At 44.0% G+C, this 21,173-nt stretch overlaps 1 long non-coding RNA gene across 1 annotated transcript; it reads right to left on the bottom strand.

Annotated features, from left to right (window-relative positions):
- Window positions 1-4,220: 4,220 nt before the first annotated feature.
- Window positions 4,221-20,586, bottom strand: LOC120994259. The gene is made up of 3 exons (XR_005777374.1): window positions 20,460-20,586; window positions 9,835-9,841; window positions 4,221-4,231 (listed from the first exon to the last, which is right to left on the bottom strand). It is a non-coding gene; the product is annotated as an uncharacterized LOC120994259 (long non-coding RNA).
- Between the last annotated feature and the right edge of the window lie 587 nt (window positions 20,587-21,173).

The raw sequence follows: 21,173 nt of genomic DNA on the forward strand, positions 1-21,173 counted from the left end.
CAGCAACATGTAGGTAAATCCCCTGCAAACAAATGTGGATAGGGAAATGAATTAAAATTAAAATTAAAAAAATAAAAATGAACCAATATCAATTGGACAGAGGTCCCATAGCAGAGAATCAGTCTCTTCATGCCATAGCAAAGAATCTGGCTTCATATCAGCAGAGAATCAGTCTCTTCATGCCATAGCAGAGAATCTGGCTTCATGTCAGCGCAGAATCAGTCTTCATGTCATAGCAGAGAATCAGGCTTCACGTCACCCACCACTGGAACAGGCCACTGTCACACATTTAGGCCCGGCACCCAGACAGAGGAGAGAGGTCCTGTAACAGAGAATCTGGCCTTATGTCAGCACAGAATCTGTCTTCATGTCATAGCAGAGAATCAGGCATCATGTCACCCACCACTGGAACAGGCCACTGTCACACATTTAGGCCCAGGCACCCAGGCAGAGGAGAGAGGTCCTGTAACAGAGAATCTGGCCTTATGTCAGCACAGAATCTATCTTCATGTCATAGCAGAGAATCAGGCATCACGTCACCCACCACTGGAACAGGCCACTGTCACACATTTAGGCCCAGGCACCCAGGCAGAGGAGAGAGGTCCCGTAACAGAGAATCTGGCCTTATGTCAGCACAGAATCTGTCTTAATGTCATAGCAGAGAATCAGGCATCACGTCACCCACCACTGGAACAGGCCACTGTCACACATTTAGCCCCAGGCACCCAGGCAGAGGAGAGAGGTCCTGTAACAGAGAATCTGGCCTTATGTCAGCGCAGAATCAGTCTTCATGTCATAGCAGAGAATCAAGCTTCACGTCACCCACCACTGGAACAGGCCACTGTCACACATTTAGGCCCCGGCACCCAGACAGAGGAGAGAGGTCCTGTAACAGAGAATCTGGCCTTATGTCAGCACAGAATCTGTCTTCATGTCATAGCAGAGAATCAGGCATCACGTCACCCACCACTGGAACAGGCCACTGTCACACATTTAGGCCCAGGCACCCAGACAGAGGAGAGAGGTCCCGTAACAGAGAATCTGGCCTTATGTCAGCAAAGAATCTGTCTTCATGTCATAGCAGAGAATCAGGCATCACGTCACCCACCACTGGAACAGGCCACTGTCACACATTTAGGCCCAGGCACCCAGGCAGAGGAGAGAGGTCCCGTAACAGAGAATCTGGCCTTATGTCAGCGCAGAATCAGTCTTCATGTCATAGCAGAGAATCAAGCTTCACGTCACCCACCACTGGAACAGGCCACTGTCACACATTTAGGCCCCGGCACCCAGACAGAGGAGAGAGGTCCTGTAACAGAGAATCTGGCCTTATGTCAGCACAGAATCTGTCTTCATGTCATAGCAGAGAATCAGGCATCACGTCACCCACCACTGGAACAGGCCACTGTCACACATTTAGGCCCAGGCACCCAGGCAGAGGAGAGAGGTCCCGTAACAGAGAATCTGGCCTTATGTCAGCGCAGAATCAGTCTTCATGTCATAGCAGAGAATCAAGCTTCACGTCACCCACCACTGGAACAGGCCACTGTCACACATTTAGGCCCCGGCACCCAGACAGAGGAGAGAGGTCCTGTAACAGAGAATCTGGCCTTATGTCAGCGCAGAATCTGTTTTCATGTCATAGCAGAGAATCAGGCTTCACGTCAGCCACCACTGGAACAGGCCACTGTCACAAATTTAGGCCCAGGCACCCAGGCAGAGGAGAGAGGTCCCGTAACAGAGAATCTGGCCTTATGTCAGCGCAGAATCTGTATTCATGTCATAGCAGAGAATCAGGCTTCACGTCACCCACCACTGGAACAGGCCACTGTCACACATTTAGGCCCCGGCACCCAGACAGAGGAGAGGTTCATTCAACTTTGGGTTGCCCTACAATATAATGGTAAAATGAAATTAAAAATAGTATTGAATGAGGAAGTGCCCTGGAGTAGAATAATATATTGTTAAGGGGAGGTAGTTAATTTCTAATCTGCACAAGGGATGGACAGGTCCTGTGGGATCCATGCCTGGTTCATTTTTATGAACGTCAGCTTGTCCACATTGGCTGTAGACAGGCTTCTGCGTTTGTCTGTAATGACGCCCCCTGCCGTGCTGAATACACGTTCAGACAAAACGCTGGCCGCCGGGCAGGCCAGCACCTCCAAGGCATAAAAGGCTAGCTCTGGCCACGTGGACAATTTGGAGACCCAGAAGTTGAATGGGGCCGAACCATTAGTCAGTACGTGGAGGGGTGTGCACAGGTACTGTTCCACCATGTTAGTGAAATGTTGCCTCCTGTTAACACGTTCCGTATCAGGAGGTGGTGCAGTTAGCTGTGGCGTGGTGACAAAACTTTTCCACATCTCTGCCATGCTAACCCTGCCCTCAGAGGAGCTGGCCGTGACACAGCTGTGTTGGCGACCTCTTGCTCCTCCTCCTGGAAACTCCACTATGGCCTGCTGCTGCTCGCACAGTCTGTCCAGCATATGCAAGGTGGAGTTCCACCTGGTGGGCACGTCGCATATGAGGCGGTGAGCGGGAAGGCCGAAGTTACGCTGTAGCGCAGACAGGCGAGCAGCGGCAAGGTGTGAACGCCGGAAGCGCGAACAGACGGCCCGCACTTTATGCAGCAGCTCTGACATGTCGGGGTAGTTGCGAATGAACTTCTGCACCACCAAATTCAGCACATGCGCCAGGCAAGGGATGTGCGTCAAACCGGCTAGTCCCAGAGCTGCAACGAGATTTCGCCCATTATCGCACACCACCAGGCCGGGCTTGAGGCTCACCGGCAGCAACCACTCGTCGGTCTGTTGTTCTATACCCCGCCACAACTCCTGTGCGGTGTGGGGCCTGTCCCCCAAACATATGAGTTTCAGAATGGCCTGCTGACGTTTACCCCGTGCTGTGCTGAAGTTGGTGGTGAAGGTGTGTGGCTGACTGGATGAGCAGGTGGAAGAAGAGGAGGAGGAAGCTGAGTAGGAGGAGACAGGAGGCAAAGAATGTTGCCCTGCGATCCTTGGCGGCGGAAGGACGTGCGCCAAATAGCTCTCCGCCTGGGGCCCAGCCGCCACTACATTTACCCAGTGTGCAGTTAGGGAGATATAGCGTCCCTGGCCGTGCTTACTGGTCCACGTATCTGTGGTTAGGTGGACCTTGCCACAGATGGCGTTGCGCAGTGCACACTTGATTTTATCGGACACTTGTTTGTGCAGGGAAGGCACGGCTCTTAGAGAAGTAGTGGCGGCTGGGAACAACATACTGTGGGACAGCAAGCGACATGAGCTGTTTGAAGCTGTGTGTGTCCACCAGCCTAAATGACAGCATTTCATAGGCCAGTAGTTTAGAAATGCTGGCATTCAGGGCCAGGGATCGAGGGTGGCTAGGTGGGAATTTACGCTTTCTCTCAAATGTTTGTGAGATGGAGAGCTGAACGCTGCCGTGTGACATGGTTGAGATGCTTGGTGACGCAGGTGGTGGTGTTGGTGGTACATCCCATGTTTGCTGGGCGGCAGGTGCCAACGTTCCTCCAGAAGCAGAGGAAGAGGCCGAGGCGGCGGCAGCAGTAGCAGAAGAGGCCGAGGCGGCTGCAGCAGCAGAAGAGGCCGAGGCGGCAGCAGCAGAAGAGGTAGCAGGGGGAGCCTGAGTGACTTCCTTGTTTTTAAGGTGTTTACTCCACTGCAGTTCATGCTTTGCATGCAGGTGCCTGGTCATGCAGGTTGTGCTAAGGTTCAGAACGTTAATGCCTCGCTTCAGGCTCTGATGGCACAGCGTGCAAACCACTCGGGTCTTGTCGTCAGCACATTGTTTGAAGAAGTGCCATGCCAGGGAACTCCTTGAAGCTGCCTTTGGGGTGCTCGGTCCCAGATGGCGGCAGTCAGTAGCAGGCGGAGTCTCTTGGTGGCGTGTGTTCTGATTTTGCCCACTGCTCCCTCTTTTGCTACGCTGTTGGCTCGGTCTCACCACTGCCTCTTCCTCCGAACTCTGAAAGTCAGTGGCACGACCTTCATTCCATGTGGGGTCTAGGACCTCATCGTCCCCTGCATCGTCTTCCACCCAGTCTTGACCCCTGACCTCCTGTTCAGTCTGCACACTGCAGAAAGACGCAGCAGTTGGCACCTGTGTTTCGTCATCATCAGAGACGTGCTGAGGTGGTATTCCCATGTCCTCATCATCAGGAAACATAAGTGGTTGTGCGTTAGTGCATTCTATCTCTTCCACCCCTGGTGAAGGGCTAGGTGGATGCCCTTGGAAAACCCTGGCAGCAGAGTCTTCAAACAGCATAAGAGACTGCTGCATAACTTGAGGCTCAGACAGTTTCCCTGATATGCATGGGGGTGATGTGACAGACTGATGGGCTTGGTTTTCATGCGCCATCTGTGCGCTTTCTGCAGAAGACTGGGTGGGAGATAATGTGAACGTGCTGGATGCACTGTCGGCCACCCAATTGACTAATGCCTGTACCTGCTCAGGCCTTACCATCCTTAGAACGGCATTGGGCCCCACCAAATATCCCTGTAAATTCTGGCGGCTACTGGGACCTGAGGTAGTTGGTTCACTAGGACGTGTGGCTGTGGCAGAACGGCCACGTCCTCTCCCAGCACCAGAGGGTCCACTAACACCACCACGACCATGTCCACGTCCGCGTCCCTTATTAGATGTTTTCCTCATTGTTCCCGTTCACCACAATTTTGAGAATGGCAAATTTGGGAATGCTTTTTCAACCCAGAACAAAAAGTCTGCTTTGACGGTCACTACAAATAACTTGACCAGCTAAAACTGTGCAGATTTGGTTGAATAGAGATGTGAGACCTGTTTTTTTTTGCGCTGTGTGACAGTTATAGGTTTAATCACAGAATGACACTTCTATCAGCACGCTAGCGTGTGTCTTAGGTTTTTCTGAATGATACTATCAATAACTTCAATGGAAGATTTTCTTTTTGGGATAGATTTCAAGTAGGCCTGAAATACCACAAACTAGTTATTTTCAGAATGGCAAATTTGGGAATGCTTTTTCAACCCAGAACAAAAAGTCTGCTTTGACGGTCACTACAAATAACTTGACCAGCTAAAACTGTGCAGATTTGGTTGAATAGAAATGTCAGGTCTATTTTTTAGGTGCTGGGTGACAGGCTCAACTTGCCCCTGATGTAATATATGGCCAAAAAATAACCAGACTGTTGATGGTTAAATGCACTTCGGTGACACAGGCTCAGCCTGCACCAGATGTAGTATATGGCCAAAAAATAATCAGACTGTTGATGGTTAAATGCACTTGGGTGACACAGGCTCAGCCTGCAGCTGATGTAGTATATGGCCAAAAAATAATCAGACTGTTGATGGTTAAATGCACTTGGGTGAAACAGGCTCAGCCTGTAGCTGATGTAGTATATGGCCAAAAAATAACCAGACTGTTGATGGTTAAATGCACTTCGGTGACACAGGCTCAGCCTGCAGCTGATGTAGGATATAGCACAAAATAACCACACTATCGATGGTTAAATACACTTGGTGATAGCTCGTGCTGGCGCACCACAAGTCACAAAATGGCCGCCGATCACCCCAGAAAAAAAGTGATCTAAAAACGCTCTGGGCAGCCTCAAAAAAGTGAGCAAGTCAATAATAGCACTTCAATGATCCACAGCTGCAGATCAATCACAGAATGAAGTCTTTTGGAGGAGTTAATCTGCCTAATCTCGCCCTAACGTCGCAGCTGCAACCTCTCCCTATACTGATCATAGCAGAGTGACGTGCGGCGCTACGTGACTCCAGCTTAAATAGAGGCTGGGTCACATGGTGCACTGGCCAATCACAGCCATGCCAATAGTAGGCATGGCTGTGATGGCCTCTTGGGGCAAGTAGTATGACGCTTGTTGATTGGCTGCTTTGCAGCCTTTCAAAAAGCGCCAAGAAAGCGCCAAACACCGAACCCGAACCCGGACTTTGACGAAAAGGTTCGGGTCCGTGTCACGGACACCCCAAAATTCGGTACGAACCCGAACTATACAGTTCGGGTTCGCTTATCCCTAATTACTATGTATAAATATTTCAGGGGTCAGTACAGAGACTTTCCCATCATCTATTTCTCCCAGGACTGTGACTGTGACGAGGGGACATCCTCTGCGTCTGGAGGAAAGAAGGTTTGTACACAAACATAAAAGAGGATTCTTTATGGTAAAAGCAGTGAGACTATGGAACTCTCTGCCTGAGGAGGTGGTGATGGTGAGTTCACTCTTTCTGTAATCAATTAAAACGATATAGCACCCCTTAAAAAATGAATTCCTACATAATCATTCCTCAGTAGTCAAAAATGCATATTTTATTTTTGAAAGCATTAAACCATAACAAAATGTAACTTTGACATTGCTATCATTTAACTGACCTGCAGAATAAAGGTAATGTATTCCTTTTTACTGCCCAATAAATACCATAAATACAAACTACTAAAACAATGGTAGGATTTTCTTTTTTTCAAGAATAAATGAAAAAAAAAGCTTTGGGCTAAATGTATCATTTAAATTTGGCACGTTTGTGGTTTGAAAAAGTCACAAACTGCATGTTTTCAACTGCTACTTTTTAAATGCCACATGCAAAAATGTATTGGGCAAGTGGCGTTTCTCCACTGGTCTTGCCACTTCCCAAAAAAGGTAGCATGGCAAGGGCAAGTAGTGGGCAGAGCCAGCAGCCCTGCCATATTTATCATCTTTTATACCAGTTTAAGTGCAGGGACTGCCAGATGATGTGCCTAAGTTATGAAGCACATTTAATAAAGACCTATAGAAATGAAAGTAACATTTGAGTTATAGTTGAGTAATCGAAGTTGACAAAGTGGAATTCGATCCAAATTTCAGGAAATATTTGATTTGCACCGAATCCGAATTTCTTCACGCTTCGTGGTATCGAATCACATTTCTTCCCAAAATGGCTGCTGCACATGTTAGGACATGGAGCAAGGAACCCTGGGAATAAGGGATCACTCACAATGACATTCATGTAGCCAATAAGCAGCCATCCAGCCCTGTGATGTCACAGCTCTATAAATAGCCTCAGCTATCTTGGATTCAGCCATTTTCCAGTGAACTTAGTGCAGGGAGAGACGTCAACATGCGCTAGGGACAGTGGTAGAAAAGACTTTAAAACTTTATTTTGCTATATAGAAGTTCAGGGAGGATAGGGATAGGGAGACAGGTTTCAGTAGGGGAGGTTACAGTATGGGTAATAGGAACAATCCTATTACACCTTGCTGCACTGTCTGCAGATCCAAATTGCAATTATACAGCTCTGTAATTTCAGCAAACCGTTCTGGTTATTGGGGTGCAAATGCTTTTTGATACAGCCCTTAAAAGGGTTTATTACAAGGAAATATTTCTATGTTTTATTGTGCAGGGCAGTTATATGTTCTAAAGCATTTTTTGGCTTGTATTAGCGGTAAAAAAGGGCTTATTAGACTTTGTGTGGTGAAGTGAGAAAATTACAACCCTTTTTGGGGTGTATTAGTGGCAAATATATATATATATATATATATATATATATATTTGTCATTCAGCGGTGCAGTTATATGTTCTAAAGCCCTTGTTGTTGTGTATTAGTGGCAAAAAATATATATTATTTGCCGTTCAGCGGTGCAGATATATCTTCTAAAGCCTTTTGTAGCGTGTTTAAGTGGAAAAAGATAATGGCCTATTTGCTTTTCAGTGGTGCAGTTATATGTTCTAAAGCCCTTTTGGCATGTAATAGTTGCAAAAAACTATATATTATTTGCCGTTCAGCGGTGTAGGTATATGTTCTAAAGCCCTTTTTGGCATGTATTACCGTATTTTTCACCCTATAAGACGCACCGCCCCATAAGACGCACCTAGGTTTTTGAGGAGGAAAATAAGAAAAAATATATTTTAACGAAAAGGTGTGCTTTTGGTGGGTTCTGAACTAACAGTGGTCTGTGCATGACACTTCTATGGGGGATCTGTGGATGGCACTGTTATGGGGGGGTGATCTGTGGATGGCACTTTTATGGAGGGGGATCTGTGGATGGCACTGTTATGGGGGGTGGATCTGTGGATGGCACTGCTATATATGTGTCACCCACAGATCCCCCACCCCATAACAGTGCCATCCACATATCCCCCACCCCATAATAGTGGCATCCACAGATGCACTAATATACCAGAGCTAAACCTGTGGGAGGGGGGAGGGAGAAGGGGCCAGTGACATGCAAATGCGGCGGGGCCGGTGCGGTCTCTGTACTTCGGCCCCGCCGCTCACTCACTGCTTTATTGCCTAAACCTTTTATAATAATAACTTTAATTGAAGTTCTGATCCCCAGCCCCATCTGTACTACTTACTAAATGTCCTGTATCAGGCAGAGCAGGGCGGGTGGCAGGCCATAACTCACTGATGTCACGTGCCTGTGCCGCCTACTTTATGAATGAAGTAGGCGGCGCAGGCACGTGACATCAGTGAGTTACGGCCGGCCGCCCACCCTGCTATGCCTGCTACAGGACATTTAGTATATAGTACAGAAGGGGCTGGGGATCGGAATTTCAATTAAAGTTATTATTATAAAAGGTTTAGGCATTAAGGAAGTGAGTGAGCGGCGGGCCCGGAGTACAGTGACCACACCCGCCCCGCCGCATTTGCATGACACCGGCCCCTCCTCCCTCCCCCCTCCAGCTGATACATCACAGACTGCGATGTAAAATGGCAGCATTAACCCCATAAGACGCAGGGACATTTCCCCCCCACTTTTGGGGGGGAAAATTGCGTCTTATGGGGCGAAAAATGCCGTTCAGTGGTGCAGTTATAGGTTCTAAAGCCTTTTGTGGAGTGTATCAGTGGAAAAAAGTAAGGGCCAATTTGCAGTTCAGCAGTGCAGTTATATGTTCTAAAGCCCTTTTTGGTGTGTATTAGTGGCAAAAAAATATATATTTGCCGTTCAGCGGGGCAGTTATATGTTCTAAAGCCTTTTGTGGCGTGAATAAGTGGAAAAAAATAAGGGCCTATTTGCGATTCAGAGAGGCAGGGATTTGTTCTAAAGCACTTTTTGGCGTGTATTAGTGGCAAAAAAATATATATTATTTGCCGTTCAGCGGTGTAGTTATATGTTCTAAAGCCTTTTGGGCGTATATAAGTTGAAAAAATAAGGGCCTATTTGCTATTCAGCGGTGCAGTTATAAAACCCTTTTTGGCGTGTATTAGTGGCAAAAAATATATACTATTTGGCGGTCAGCGGTGTAGTTATATGTTCTAAAGCCTTTTGTGAAGTGTAAAAGTAGAAAAAAGTAAGGTCTATTTGCCTTTCAGCGGTGCAGTTATATGTTCTAAAGCACTTTTTTTGTGTGTGTTAGTGGCACAAAAAAAAGTATTTGCTGTTGTGTGGTGAAGTGAGAAAATGACTGCCCTTTTTGGCGTGTATTAGTGGCAAAAAAAATTTTGGGCCGTTTAGCGGTGCAGTGATATGTTTTAAAGCCTTTTGTGGCGTGTATAAGTAGAACAAAATTAGGGTCTATTTGCCGTTTAGCAGCGCAGTTATATTTTCTAAAGCCCTTTTTGGCGTGTATCAGTGTCTAGTGTTGGGGGTAAAATCACATACTTGGCGGTGTAGCAGTTTGTTAAACCGCCAGAGGAGATGAACATGGCCATTTGCCGAATCTGTGGGCAGAAGGTGAAGTTTGGCCAGGGTGCCAATGTTGGCACCACAGCCCTGCTTCAACATATGCATGTGTCGGTGCGGCATCAAGGAGGACTGAGCCATGCGCCCTGCATGGCGCACGTGTTCAATCTGGTTGTCAAGCGGTTCCTGAAGTCTTCCACCCATCTGCAAGACATCCTCAAAATGACCAGGAAACTTTGCATGCACTTTAGCCACTCGTACACCGCAAAGCACACCCTCTTTGAGCTGCAGCGACAGAACGGCATCCCCCAACATAAGCTGATATGCAACATTTCCACCCGTTGAAATTCCACCCTCCATATGTTGGACCGACTATACAAACAGAAAAAGGCCATAAATGATTTCTTGATGATCCAAGCGGACAGGAGTACTCCCTTGTGTAACTTCGATGTCAGCTATTGGCAGCTCATGCGTGACACCTGCCGTTTGCTCAGGCCCTTTAAGGAGGCCACGTTATTTGTCAGTCGCCAGGACTACAGGATGAACAACATCAATCCACTGCTTCCTGTCCTGGAACAGATGCTGGTAAATATGGCTGGTCAGGAAACTGAAGACGTGGTGCCTAAATCTCACGGCCACATGAGCCCTGTGGGGGCTGGACAGGGGGAGGAGGAGGAGAACATTGGAGCACAAGCAATGTGTAGCGAAATGGGTGTTTTTTCTACTCAGGTGACAGGAGAGGAGGAGCAGGAGCAGCCAGAGGAGCTACAGGGCGATGAGGAAGACGAGACAGAGGACCTAGACACACCATGGCAGTATGCAGTGGAGATGGAGGCAGAAAGTCCCTCCGAGTCACTTGCACAAATGGCCCGATGCATACTCCTTTTCTTGCGTATTGACAGCCGAATTGTCACCATTCGGCAGAGGGATGACTTCTGGCTCTCCACCTTGTTGGACCCTCGCTACTGGTCCAAAATGGGGGCCTCTTTTACACCCGCTGAGAGGGAGGACAAACTGAACTACTATAGAGACATCCTATGTAGTCAGTTGGCCTCTGCCTATATGCGCCATCGTCCATCCTTTCACAGGTCTTATCGGGGAGGCCCTCTGTGCTCAAGTTCCTTTGCCATGGCTGCTGTGGCATGGTGGGGGGTAGGAGCAGTTCGAGCTCCATCAAGAGAAACTTGAGTCTAAAGTCTCTGATGAGTAGCTTTCTTCACCCGCCTAGTGAAGAAACTACTCACCAGCAGCAGCAGCAGCTAGACTTGGAGCAGGATCTAAACCAGTAGGTGATGGCATACTTGGACAGCACCATGTCACCCCACATTGAAGATCCGCTGGACTACTGTGCAGCCAAACTTGATTTGTGGCTCCAACTGGCAGAGATTGTCCTGAAAAAGCTATCCTGCCCGGCTAGTACTGTGGCATCATTGCGGGTGTTTAGTGTGGCAGGGACCATAGTTACACCAAGATGAACTCTCCTGTCCACCCAGAATGTGGAGAGACTGACTTTGTCAAGATGAATCAGGCGTGGATCAGCCAGGATTTCCACCCACCAATGCCTGTTACATTAGACTAGATCATCCATGGTGTCACAACAACACTTTGACAAAAGAGACCAGTTTCTTCTGGCTATCTGCCTCAGCTACTATTCTGAGGCTTCCACCCTCCTGATGCCAATTGCTCCTTCTTTCACCCACCATTTTCAGCTGTTACTGGTATTGCCATCCACCTCCCCACTCTGTCACCGGGTCACTGTGTGGTATCCTGATGCTGCTGCCACCTCCACACTATGTCACCTTGCCACTCTGAGGTCTCCTGATGATGTTTCCACCTCCACACTATGTCACCTTGCCACTCTGTGGTCTCCTGATGCTGCTGCTGCCACCTCCACATTATGTCACCTTGTCACTCAGTGGTCTCCTTATGCTGCTGCCACCTCCACACTATGTCACCTTGCCACTCTGTGGTCTCCTGATGCTGCTGCCACCTCAATACTATGTCACCTTGCCAATCTGTGGCCTCCTTATGCTGCTACTGCCACCTCCACACTGTCATTGTGTCACTCTGTGGCCTCCTCCTGATGATGCTGCTTCCACCTCCACACTCTGTAATTGTGCCACTTTGTGGTCTCCTCATGCTGCTGCTGCCACCTCCACACTGTCATTGTGTCACCCTGTGTCCTCTTCCTGATGCTGCTGTTGCCGCCACCTCCACACTCTGTCATTGTGCTTTCTGTGGCCTCCTGATGCTGCTGCTGCCACCTGCTGCTGCTGCCATTGTGCCACTCTGTGGCCTCCTCATACTGCTGCAACCTCCAGACTCTGTCATTGGGCCACTCTGTGGTCTACTCATGCTGCTTCCACCTCACCAGTATGTCATAGTGCCACTCTGTGGACTTCTCATGCTGTTCCCACCCTCCCTACTTCATGACTGGGCCATTATTTTGACTTTCTGCCTGGCTGACACCAACATTTATTTGACCCTTCTGATATGTCAGAAGGAAAGAAAAATTAGATCCTGTACCACTATAAAGGCTCTCTGCAGCCAGGAAAAAGCCATTTTTTAACGCTATTCGCCGCAAATAAATTTGGATCGAACCAAATTTGTTAGAAAAATTCGGCAAAACGGCCAAATTGAACTTTTGAGAAATTCGTTCATCTCTATTCACAATCTATCTAGTATATAATCCAATAATCATGTTCCCTGCAGAATATGTCTCAGTGGAATTTCATGTTGCTTAAATAACCACAGTGCTCCTGCTAATGACACCTCTCATTGCTGAGAGTCCAGGCACTGCTGGAAGTCACAAAGAAACACACTCACCCAGCACCGAACATCATCCCTCTTACCACTTAATTCTTTCTACTTTAAAAGCAAACAAGAACAACACAGTTTAGAATTTCATTAAATTGTCAATACCAACTGCATTTAATCATTTACACTGGTTTAAAGCGAAATTCTTTGTTGCTGAACATTTTTTTCCAGCACTTTTTGTGGCTGTGATGTAGCTGTCTTTTGCTAACCCACAGCCTGTGCTCTAACTAACATTAGATCAATTTTTAACCCTAGCACATAGACTTGTCCCCTTTGGATATTCTTGTATGTAAAAGGTGATGGACATTACTTCTACCAGTATAGTAGTTCTATTTTAGTAACAACTAGGGAGAAGTGAATTTCTTGAAATTAGTTTTGGGTCTGATTTTAACTAATCGGTTGGCAGATTCAAATAAATTGAACCCGAATCAAAAGTGCATAGATGGCTCTAAAAAGTCTGACTTCTCCCAGGAGTGTACCCAACCTGTTACAAGCTCTTTAACGCCATCAGTAATAGCAAAGTGGCAGCAACATACTGTGACTATGGGTAAATGGATGATAGCAGTTTTTTTTTTAAAACAGCATATCTAAAAACACCCTGCCAAGTTTTATTTATAGATTAAAACATGGTCCACAAATTTGCGGTTAAATTTGATTTGTTTAGAATAAACTAGCTCATCTCTGCTAACAACATCAGAACCTTATTTAGCATACAGCTCTGAAGAAGTCGTCAACTATAATGGAACATAACTCAAAGACTGCATAGTTTTTCTAGTAAAACTAGTGTTGAGCGAATTGAAGTTAATGAAGTTGAATTTCCTCATGCTTCGTGGTAAGAAATACATTTTCCCTGAAGTGGCAGTAAAAATCAAAAAAATCTAACTCACCTCATCTATTTGAGCACAAAGCGGCTATCGCAGCCATCTAGCTTGAAGATCCCACGCAAAATCTCATGTCTGTGGTGACGTATGTAGACACATACGTCATCACGTCAAATGAGATGGCCACGGCGGCCTCATCATGCTCAAATGGATGAGGTAAGTCCAATTTTTTTTATGAACAACAACTAAAATGCTTTAATATAAAACTCAATTAATTGATTAATATTGAGCGGCATCTAAGGGGTTTAATGAGGAGGGATGGTGCAATCGCTGTTCCCTGTCATTACACCTGCAACTTACAAAAAAATGTGTTTTGTGACAAAGTAATTTGTCACAAGGCAAATTTTTTTATAAAATTCTGCAAAACAGCCGAATCAAATTTTTAAGAACTTTGCTCATCTTTAAGTATAACCCATCCAGATTATAGAATATACTTTTCAAAGAGATTTCCAGGATGTGAAATGAGGAAGTATTTAATAGTGATGAGCGGCAGTGGCAATATTCGGATTTGCGATATTTCACGAATATTTTGTAGACTATTCTTCATATATTCGCGAATTTGAGAATTCGAGATTATATTCTTGATTGAGAATATCGGCAATGTATTATTCGAGTAATGCGTGCAAAATACCGACGTGGGTCACTTTTGCTGCATTTTTCAAGCTGGTATAAGTTTCCTGAGACTGGAGAAAATGGTTGGCACAGCACAACATTAGAATAGCTTCATATGCAGATAGAGTGCTCCAATATATTTGCACTTGCAAATTTTCGGCAATTAATGATGCGCATATTTTTTCACAATACGTGCAACTTGTATAGTAAGGGGCAGGCAACTTTTCTATTGGTTGCAGAGGATGTTGCTAAGCTGTGACAAAGCCTTCTCATTGGCCCACAGGCTAGAAGAAAGGAGGGATGATCACCTGATGTGTACTGTGCTAAAAAAAAAAAAAAACAATATTCGTCATTATGAATATATAGCACTATATTCTAAATATTTGCGAATTCTCGAAGTGCCGATATTCGCAATAAAAAAATCACTTTTCGAATATTCGCGCTCAACACTAGTGTTTAACCGCCTCACGTCCGCCCATAGGATATAAACGTCCTATGGGTGGACGTCTATTTCTGACAGCACGTTTTAAAACGTCCTGTCAGAAATAGCAGCTGCACGCTAATCGTGCAGCTGCTGATCGGGTTGCCCGCTGTCAGTGACAGCAGGGCAACCCTAAGACAAGGCAGGGACAGTGCCCAGGTGTCCCTGCCTTCACGATCGCTGCAGACACAGCGCTCACCGAGCGCTGTGTCTGCAGAGAAGGAAGCGCTGTGCGCTTCCTGTTCCGGCCCGGCGGTCATGTGACCGCCGGGACCGGAGAGTGCAGGAGCTGTGTGAGGTCTCTCAGAGACCTCGATCAGCCCTGCTCTGAGGCTGTACAGCGCAGGATTGCTGCTGTACAGCCTCTAAAGGGGTGCATTTGTCCTGTAACTGGGGCTACTATCTCAGCCCCAGTTACAGGAGAAATCAACTGTGAAAAAAAAAAAAAAAAGTGAAGTAAATGTCCCCCAGAGGTCTTGTATGACCTTATGGGGGACGAAAAGTGTAAAATAAAATAAAAATAAAATAAAGTGTTGAAAAAATAAAATAAAAAAAAGGTTCACATGTAAAAAAAAAAAAAAATCCCAAGTAAGGAATAAAAAATAAAAATAAAAATAGAAAAAATAAAATAAAATAGACATATTTAGTATTGCCGCGTCCGTAAAAACCAGCTCTATAAAAATATCACATGACCTAACCCCTCGGGTGAACACCGTAAAAAATAAATAAAAAAAACTGTGTCAAAACAAGCAATTTTTGTCACCTTGCATCACAAAAGGTGCAACACCAAGTGATCAAAAACGCGTATGTCCCACAAAATGGTACCAATAAAACCGTCACCTCATCCCGCAAAAAATGAGCCCCTACATAAGAAAATCTCTCAAAAAATAAAAAAACTATAGCTCTTAGAACATGGAGACACTAAAACATCATTTTTTTGGTTTCAAAAATGCTATTATTGTGTTAAAGTGAAACAAATAAAAAAAAGTATACATATTAGGTATTGCCGCGTCCGTAAAAACCAGCTCTATAAAAATATCACATGACCTAACCCCTCGGGTGAACACCGTAAAAAATAAATTAAAAAAACTGTGTCAAAACAAGCAATTTTTGTCACCTTGCATCACAAAAGGTGCAACACCAAGTGATCAAAAACGCGTATGTCCCACAAAATAGTACCAATAAAACTGTTACCTCATCCCGCAAAAAATGAGCCCCTACATAAGAAAATCTCTCAAAAAATAAAAAAACTATAGCTCTCAGAACATGGACACATTAAAACATAATTTTTTGGTTTCAAAAATGCTATTATTGTGTAAAACTTTAATAAATGAGAAAAAGTATACATATTAGGTATCGCCACGTCCGTAACAATCTGCTCTATAAAAATGTCACTTGACTGAACCCCTCAGGTGAACGCTGTAAAAATAAATAAATAGAAACTGTGCTAAAACAACCAATTTTTTGGTCACCTTGCCCCATAAAGTGTTATAATGAATGATCAAAAAATCATATGTACCCAAAAATAGTACTAATAAAACTGGCACCTTATCCCCTAGTTTCCAAAATGGGGTCACTTCTTGGGAGTTTCTACTGTAAGGGTGCATCAGGGGGCTTCAAATGGGACATGGCATCTAAAAACCATGTGGAGTTCCTTTCCTTCTGCGCCCTGCCGTGTGCCCATACAGCAGTTTACGACCACATGTGGGGTGTTTCTGTAAACCGCAGAATCTGGGTAATAAATATTGAGTTTTGTTTGGCTGTTAACCATCGATGTGTTAAAGAAAAAAATTGATTAAAATGGAAAATCTGCCAAAAAAATGAAATTTAAAAATTTGATCTCCATTTTCCTTTAATTCTTGTGGAACGCCTAAAGGGTTAACAAAGTTTGTAAAATCGGTTTTGAATACCTTGAGGGGTGTAGTTTCTACAATGGGGTCATTTATGGGGGTATCCACTATGTAGGCCCCACAAAGTGACTTCAGACCTGAACTGGTCCTTATAAAGTGGGTTTTGGCAATTTTCTTACAAATTTGAAGAATTGCTTCTAAACTTCTAAGCCTTCTAACGTCCTAAAAAAATAAAATGACATTTCCAAAATGATGCCAACATAAAGTAGACATATGGGAAATGTTAAATAATAACTATTTTATGAGGTATCACTTTCTGTTTTGAAAGCAGAGAAAGTGTAATTTAGAAAATTGCGAATTTTTCAAATTTTTGGGTAAATTTGGGATTTTTTCATAAATAAAGGTGAAATATTTTGACTCAAATTTATGACTATCATGAAGTACAATGTGTCACGAGAAAACAATCTCTGAATGACTTGGATAAATAAAGGCGTTCCAAAGTTATTACCACATAAAGTGAGATATGTCAGTTTTGCAAAATTTGGCCTGGTCAGGAAGGGGGCAAAGGGCCCAGATGGGAAGTGGTTAACAAGATTTTTCACATAGTCCTCACTATAATCCTAGAAATCTCCATAGAGAGGTAGAATCTCACAATAAGTATATGTAGGATAACTGGTCTATCCCTATTTGTGTATAGGGAGACAAGTCAGATGGGAAGACATTGACAGGGAGCCACCCGGATGACTGTTCTCGTTGTTTCTAGCTCATTTTAAATTATATTTTCTCAGAAACTCCATAGAGTCCAGAACCATTCAGGAATTCTTGCTGCCCTTGGTTCGGGTGGAATCAATCTCCTGACAGGTTCCCCTTAATGAAAGGAATTAAAGGGAACCTGTCATGTGGATATTTGATTATAATCTAACTAATTATATACAATTATTAACTACTAAAAAGTGCCTTAGATGTATTCACTTATTGGTGTGACAGATGGTTACCTCATAATATACACACAAAGATGCCGCATGCCACATGCTAATGAGCTGATTTGAGTCCAGTGTGATGTCAGTGAGTCCAGCGTTTTTTTAATTCAGAGCTATAGCCACTCCCCTGCCCACCTGCTGCTGATTCATATGGAAAATAACTGTCAATCAGCATCAGGTAGGCGGGAAGAGTCAGGAGCTCATGAATATTCAGGACTCATTATTATGAGCTGGAGCTTTTCAATACAAGATGTTGGCAGATTGACTGGGTTAATTAAAGAAAGTGACCCAGCATTTTGCTAAGAGAACAGGACACCATAAAACTGGTGACAGGTTCCCTTTAAGTATTCTAAAGGTGAATTTTCTATGTAATTTTACAATATTACGCATAGCTTTTCTCAAAATGCCATAAACCTGAAAGGAATCAACATACATTTTATGTAAATAAAGGTTAAAACTTTTTTTTAGGTTGGAGTCTGATGTTCCTGTTGAATCTTCTTGTACAAGTGACCCTTTAGTGTGACAGCATTCTTCTCACAGGAGGATTTTCTCAAACTCTACTTCTCACGGAAGAATGTCTGCTATAACTGTCTCTAGCCTAGGCAATACTTTGTAATTTAAATATATCAGCAGAAAATTCTGATTCTACGTGGTTACATTTCTCAGCCTGGTGCCCAGTATGGTTGGCTCATCGGTTGCCAAAATTTTCACTGCACAAAGACTAAGCTTTATTTAACTAAAACCTAAATAGCCATTTAACTAATTGGCAACAGTAGAGTACCCACCTGTGGTATACTAGTTTGCAGCTTGTTATCTGAAAAGAGTCCAACTACAAAACTTTGCCAGCAGTTCACTTTGACAATTAGAAATCTACTGGAATTATAACTATTATAATTTATATATACTTACACTGGACATACTTGCTTGAAAAGGAATAGTATGGAGGGAGGGACTTCACATTAAATGGGGCATGGCCTAAGATGCGCAGTTTTGTGTCAAAAATGCACCACTCTGGTGTAAAATTGTGTCTCAAAGTAAACCAATAGTTGGTATAAAAAGTATCTATCCCTACACCACCTGCCTGAGTCACTATGATAAATCTTGAGCATGTCTAGATAGTCTGTCTAAAGTTACGCTATCTACAGAATTAGTAAATCTGAACCACTGTATCTAAAACCCATTGAAATAATAAATTAGCTCCTAATTTTCTTACTATTCAACATTATTATTTTGTACACCAGGTTAATGGTCTGACAAGGGAGTCCCAGAGGTGTGGGTTGGGATAATTTTATGCAATAAGATAAGAAGATATATAGTCTGCTGAATGACTACTAAAAGGAACAAATTGTGTTAGGACAAAGCAATTGTAAATGTTGCCAAACAGATATACAATGAAATACATTTCATGTAATTAACAATCACAACCTTTTTCCTGGCATTAGGGATAGACAAATGTAGTCCTACTACCATTTGTTACAGTGGGTCTCATGAGTACTAGTTAACATGTATTAGGCTTAAGAAGGGGTTTCTGAGATTTGAAAAACAGATCTGACTATTTTTATAGATGCATAGAAACATAGAATGTGTCGGCAGATAAGAACCATTTGGCCCATCTAGTCTTCCCAATATACTGAATACTATGAATAGCTCCTGGCCCTATCTTATATGAAGGATGGCCTTATGCCTATCCCATGCATGCTTAAACTCCTTCACTGTATTTGCAGCTTCCACTTCTGCAGGAAGGCTATTCCATGCATCCACTACTCTCTCAGTAAAGTAATACTTCCTGATATTACTTTTAAACCTTTGCCCCTCTAATTTAAAACTAATTTAAAACGTCACTTTTGTCCATTGCTACCTCTGGTATTGCTCAGCTCCATGTTAAAACTGGATCAGGTTCAATCATATGCAGGGAAAAAAATTCCAAAGGTTTTTTTGGGGTGGGATAAATGTTGCCATCTTTTTCACAATTTAGACCCAATTAAAATTTTGGCATATGTGATTCCCACGGAGAACCATATTATGGAGGTGTGAATGCTTCCTCATGCTAATGCTCATGCTCATCTAATTAGCAAGGCAATTGTAAAATGATATTTGTAGCCTGATACTGATTTCATATGCTGCTATTACAACAACAAGCCAGTGCACTATATGATCAATAAAGGGATTTCTACAATCAGGAGACCAGCAATGAACAACCACCAGCCAACAGCTCTTCCATATGTCTTACATAAGCTTAATAGTTGTTTTAGCTGGAGACTAGGGAAAGTGAAGGTAAATTGAAGTTGTAATCATCCAGAACACTATTTGAGGAGAAGAAAGCTGAGCCTCAAATGTGCTTGGAATCAAAACACACAATATGTTTCATGGCCAATTCTCATATCATAATAAACTTTCTCATCCGACTCGCAGTTTCTCTGCTCGTACACTCACACATCTGGTCTGGAAATGGTAGCTGGAGATTGCATTATGCTTTTCTATCTGCTATTACACAAGGTTATCTCTGCATCACTGGCCCTGCCTTGCCTTTAAATGATTTATACCCATGCAACGTGATTGATACCAGCTATTTAACAACTTTCCCGTAGGAGATGAATTACTTGCAAACTTCTGCACAGGAAAGACAAAGCAGAAACAGCAGAATCTGAAGATATTTCCAATGAGAGCATCTTCTAATAAATAACATAAGGGCTGTACTGATCTCTTTATAAAGTTATACGAAGAATATTTTTAAGTTTCCTTACTTGCTGAAGAACAAAATCTACCAATCTAATAAAAAAGACGTTTATACGCTATATAAAGTTATGTCTATTGCAAAAATTATAGTCGTAACCCATACAAGAGTTCTAGCAGGACAAGGTAAAGTGGCTTTCCGGGCTCTTGATAATGATGAACTATTCTCAGAATAGGTTATGAATATCCAACTGGTGAGGGGCCAACACCCTGCACCCCGTGACCACCTGTTCCCTCCATTTAAAGAGCAGTGGCCACTCTGAGTTACCGCAGCTCAGCTCCGATTCACTTCAGTGGTTGCTGATCTGCAGTATCCTGGCACAACTACAAGATTTTGAATGGAGCTGTCCTTTCTGTTCCCTTCATAGTGCTAGATCCAGAACCAGAGGCTGCAGGGAACAGCTGATCTGTGGCATTGCAGGGTGTCAAACAGACCCTTACTGATCAAATAATAAGGAATTATCCTCAAAATACTGTAGGTCATCAACACGATGAGACTGTAAAACCTCTTTAAGGCCTCATGCACATGGTTGTTGCCCGGCCATGGCCGTATTGCGGCCCGCAAACAGCGGGTCCGCAATGGGCGGGCACCGGCCGAGTGCTCCCAGCATCACGGATGCGGACCTATTCACTTTTTTTTGTGGTGTGGACGGATCACGGACCCATTCAAGTTGAATGGGTCTCGATCCAACCTGGCCGCCGCGCTGATGTTGCACGTGCATTGGCGACCGCAAATTGCGATCCCCAATGCACAGAACGTCCATACAACGGCCGTGTGCATGAGGCCTAAGAATCAGTGTTAACTAATTAACCATCCTTTAGTATGTTACATAAGGGGAATCAATCAGATACTGACCTTAGTTTTTGCCCAGCATTAGAAAAATAACATCTACTGTAGATCTGTAGATCTGATTGCTTTCCATACTTTTAACTGAATTATATGTGACTGTACGTTTTTGTATGTTTTATAGGTAAGTATACACTATTTCAGCAGTGAGTAGACAGGTACATACTGTATACACTGCAGCAGCTCTGGAGAAGTGGGGGATATACAGTCAGGTCCATAAATATTGGGACATCAACACAATTCTAACATTTTTGGCTCTATACACCACCACAATGGATTTAAAATGAAACGAACAAGATGTGCTTTAACTGCAGACTGTCAGCTTTAATTTGAGGGTATTTACATCCAAATCAGGTGAACGGTGT

This window comes from Bufo bufo, chromosome 3, assembly GCF_905171765.1.
Source record: "Bufo bufo chromosome 3, aBufBuf1.1, whole genome shotgun sequence".
Taxonomy (NCBI): domain Eukaryota; kingdom Metazoa; phylum Chordata; class Amphibia; order Anura; family Bufonidae; genus Bufo; species Bufo bufo.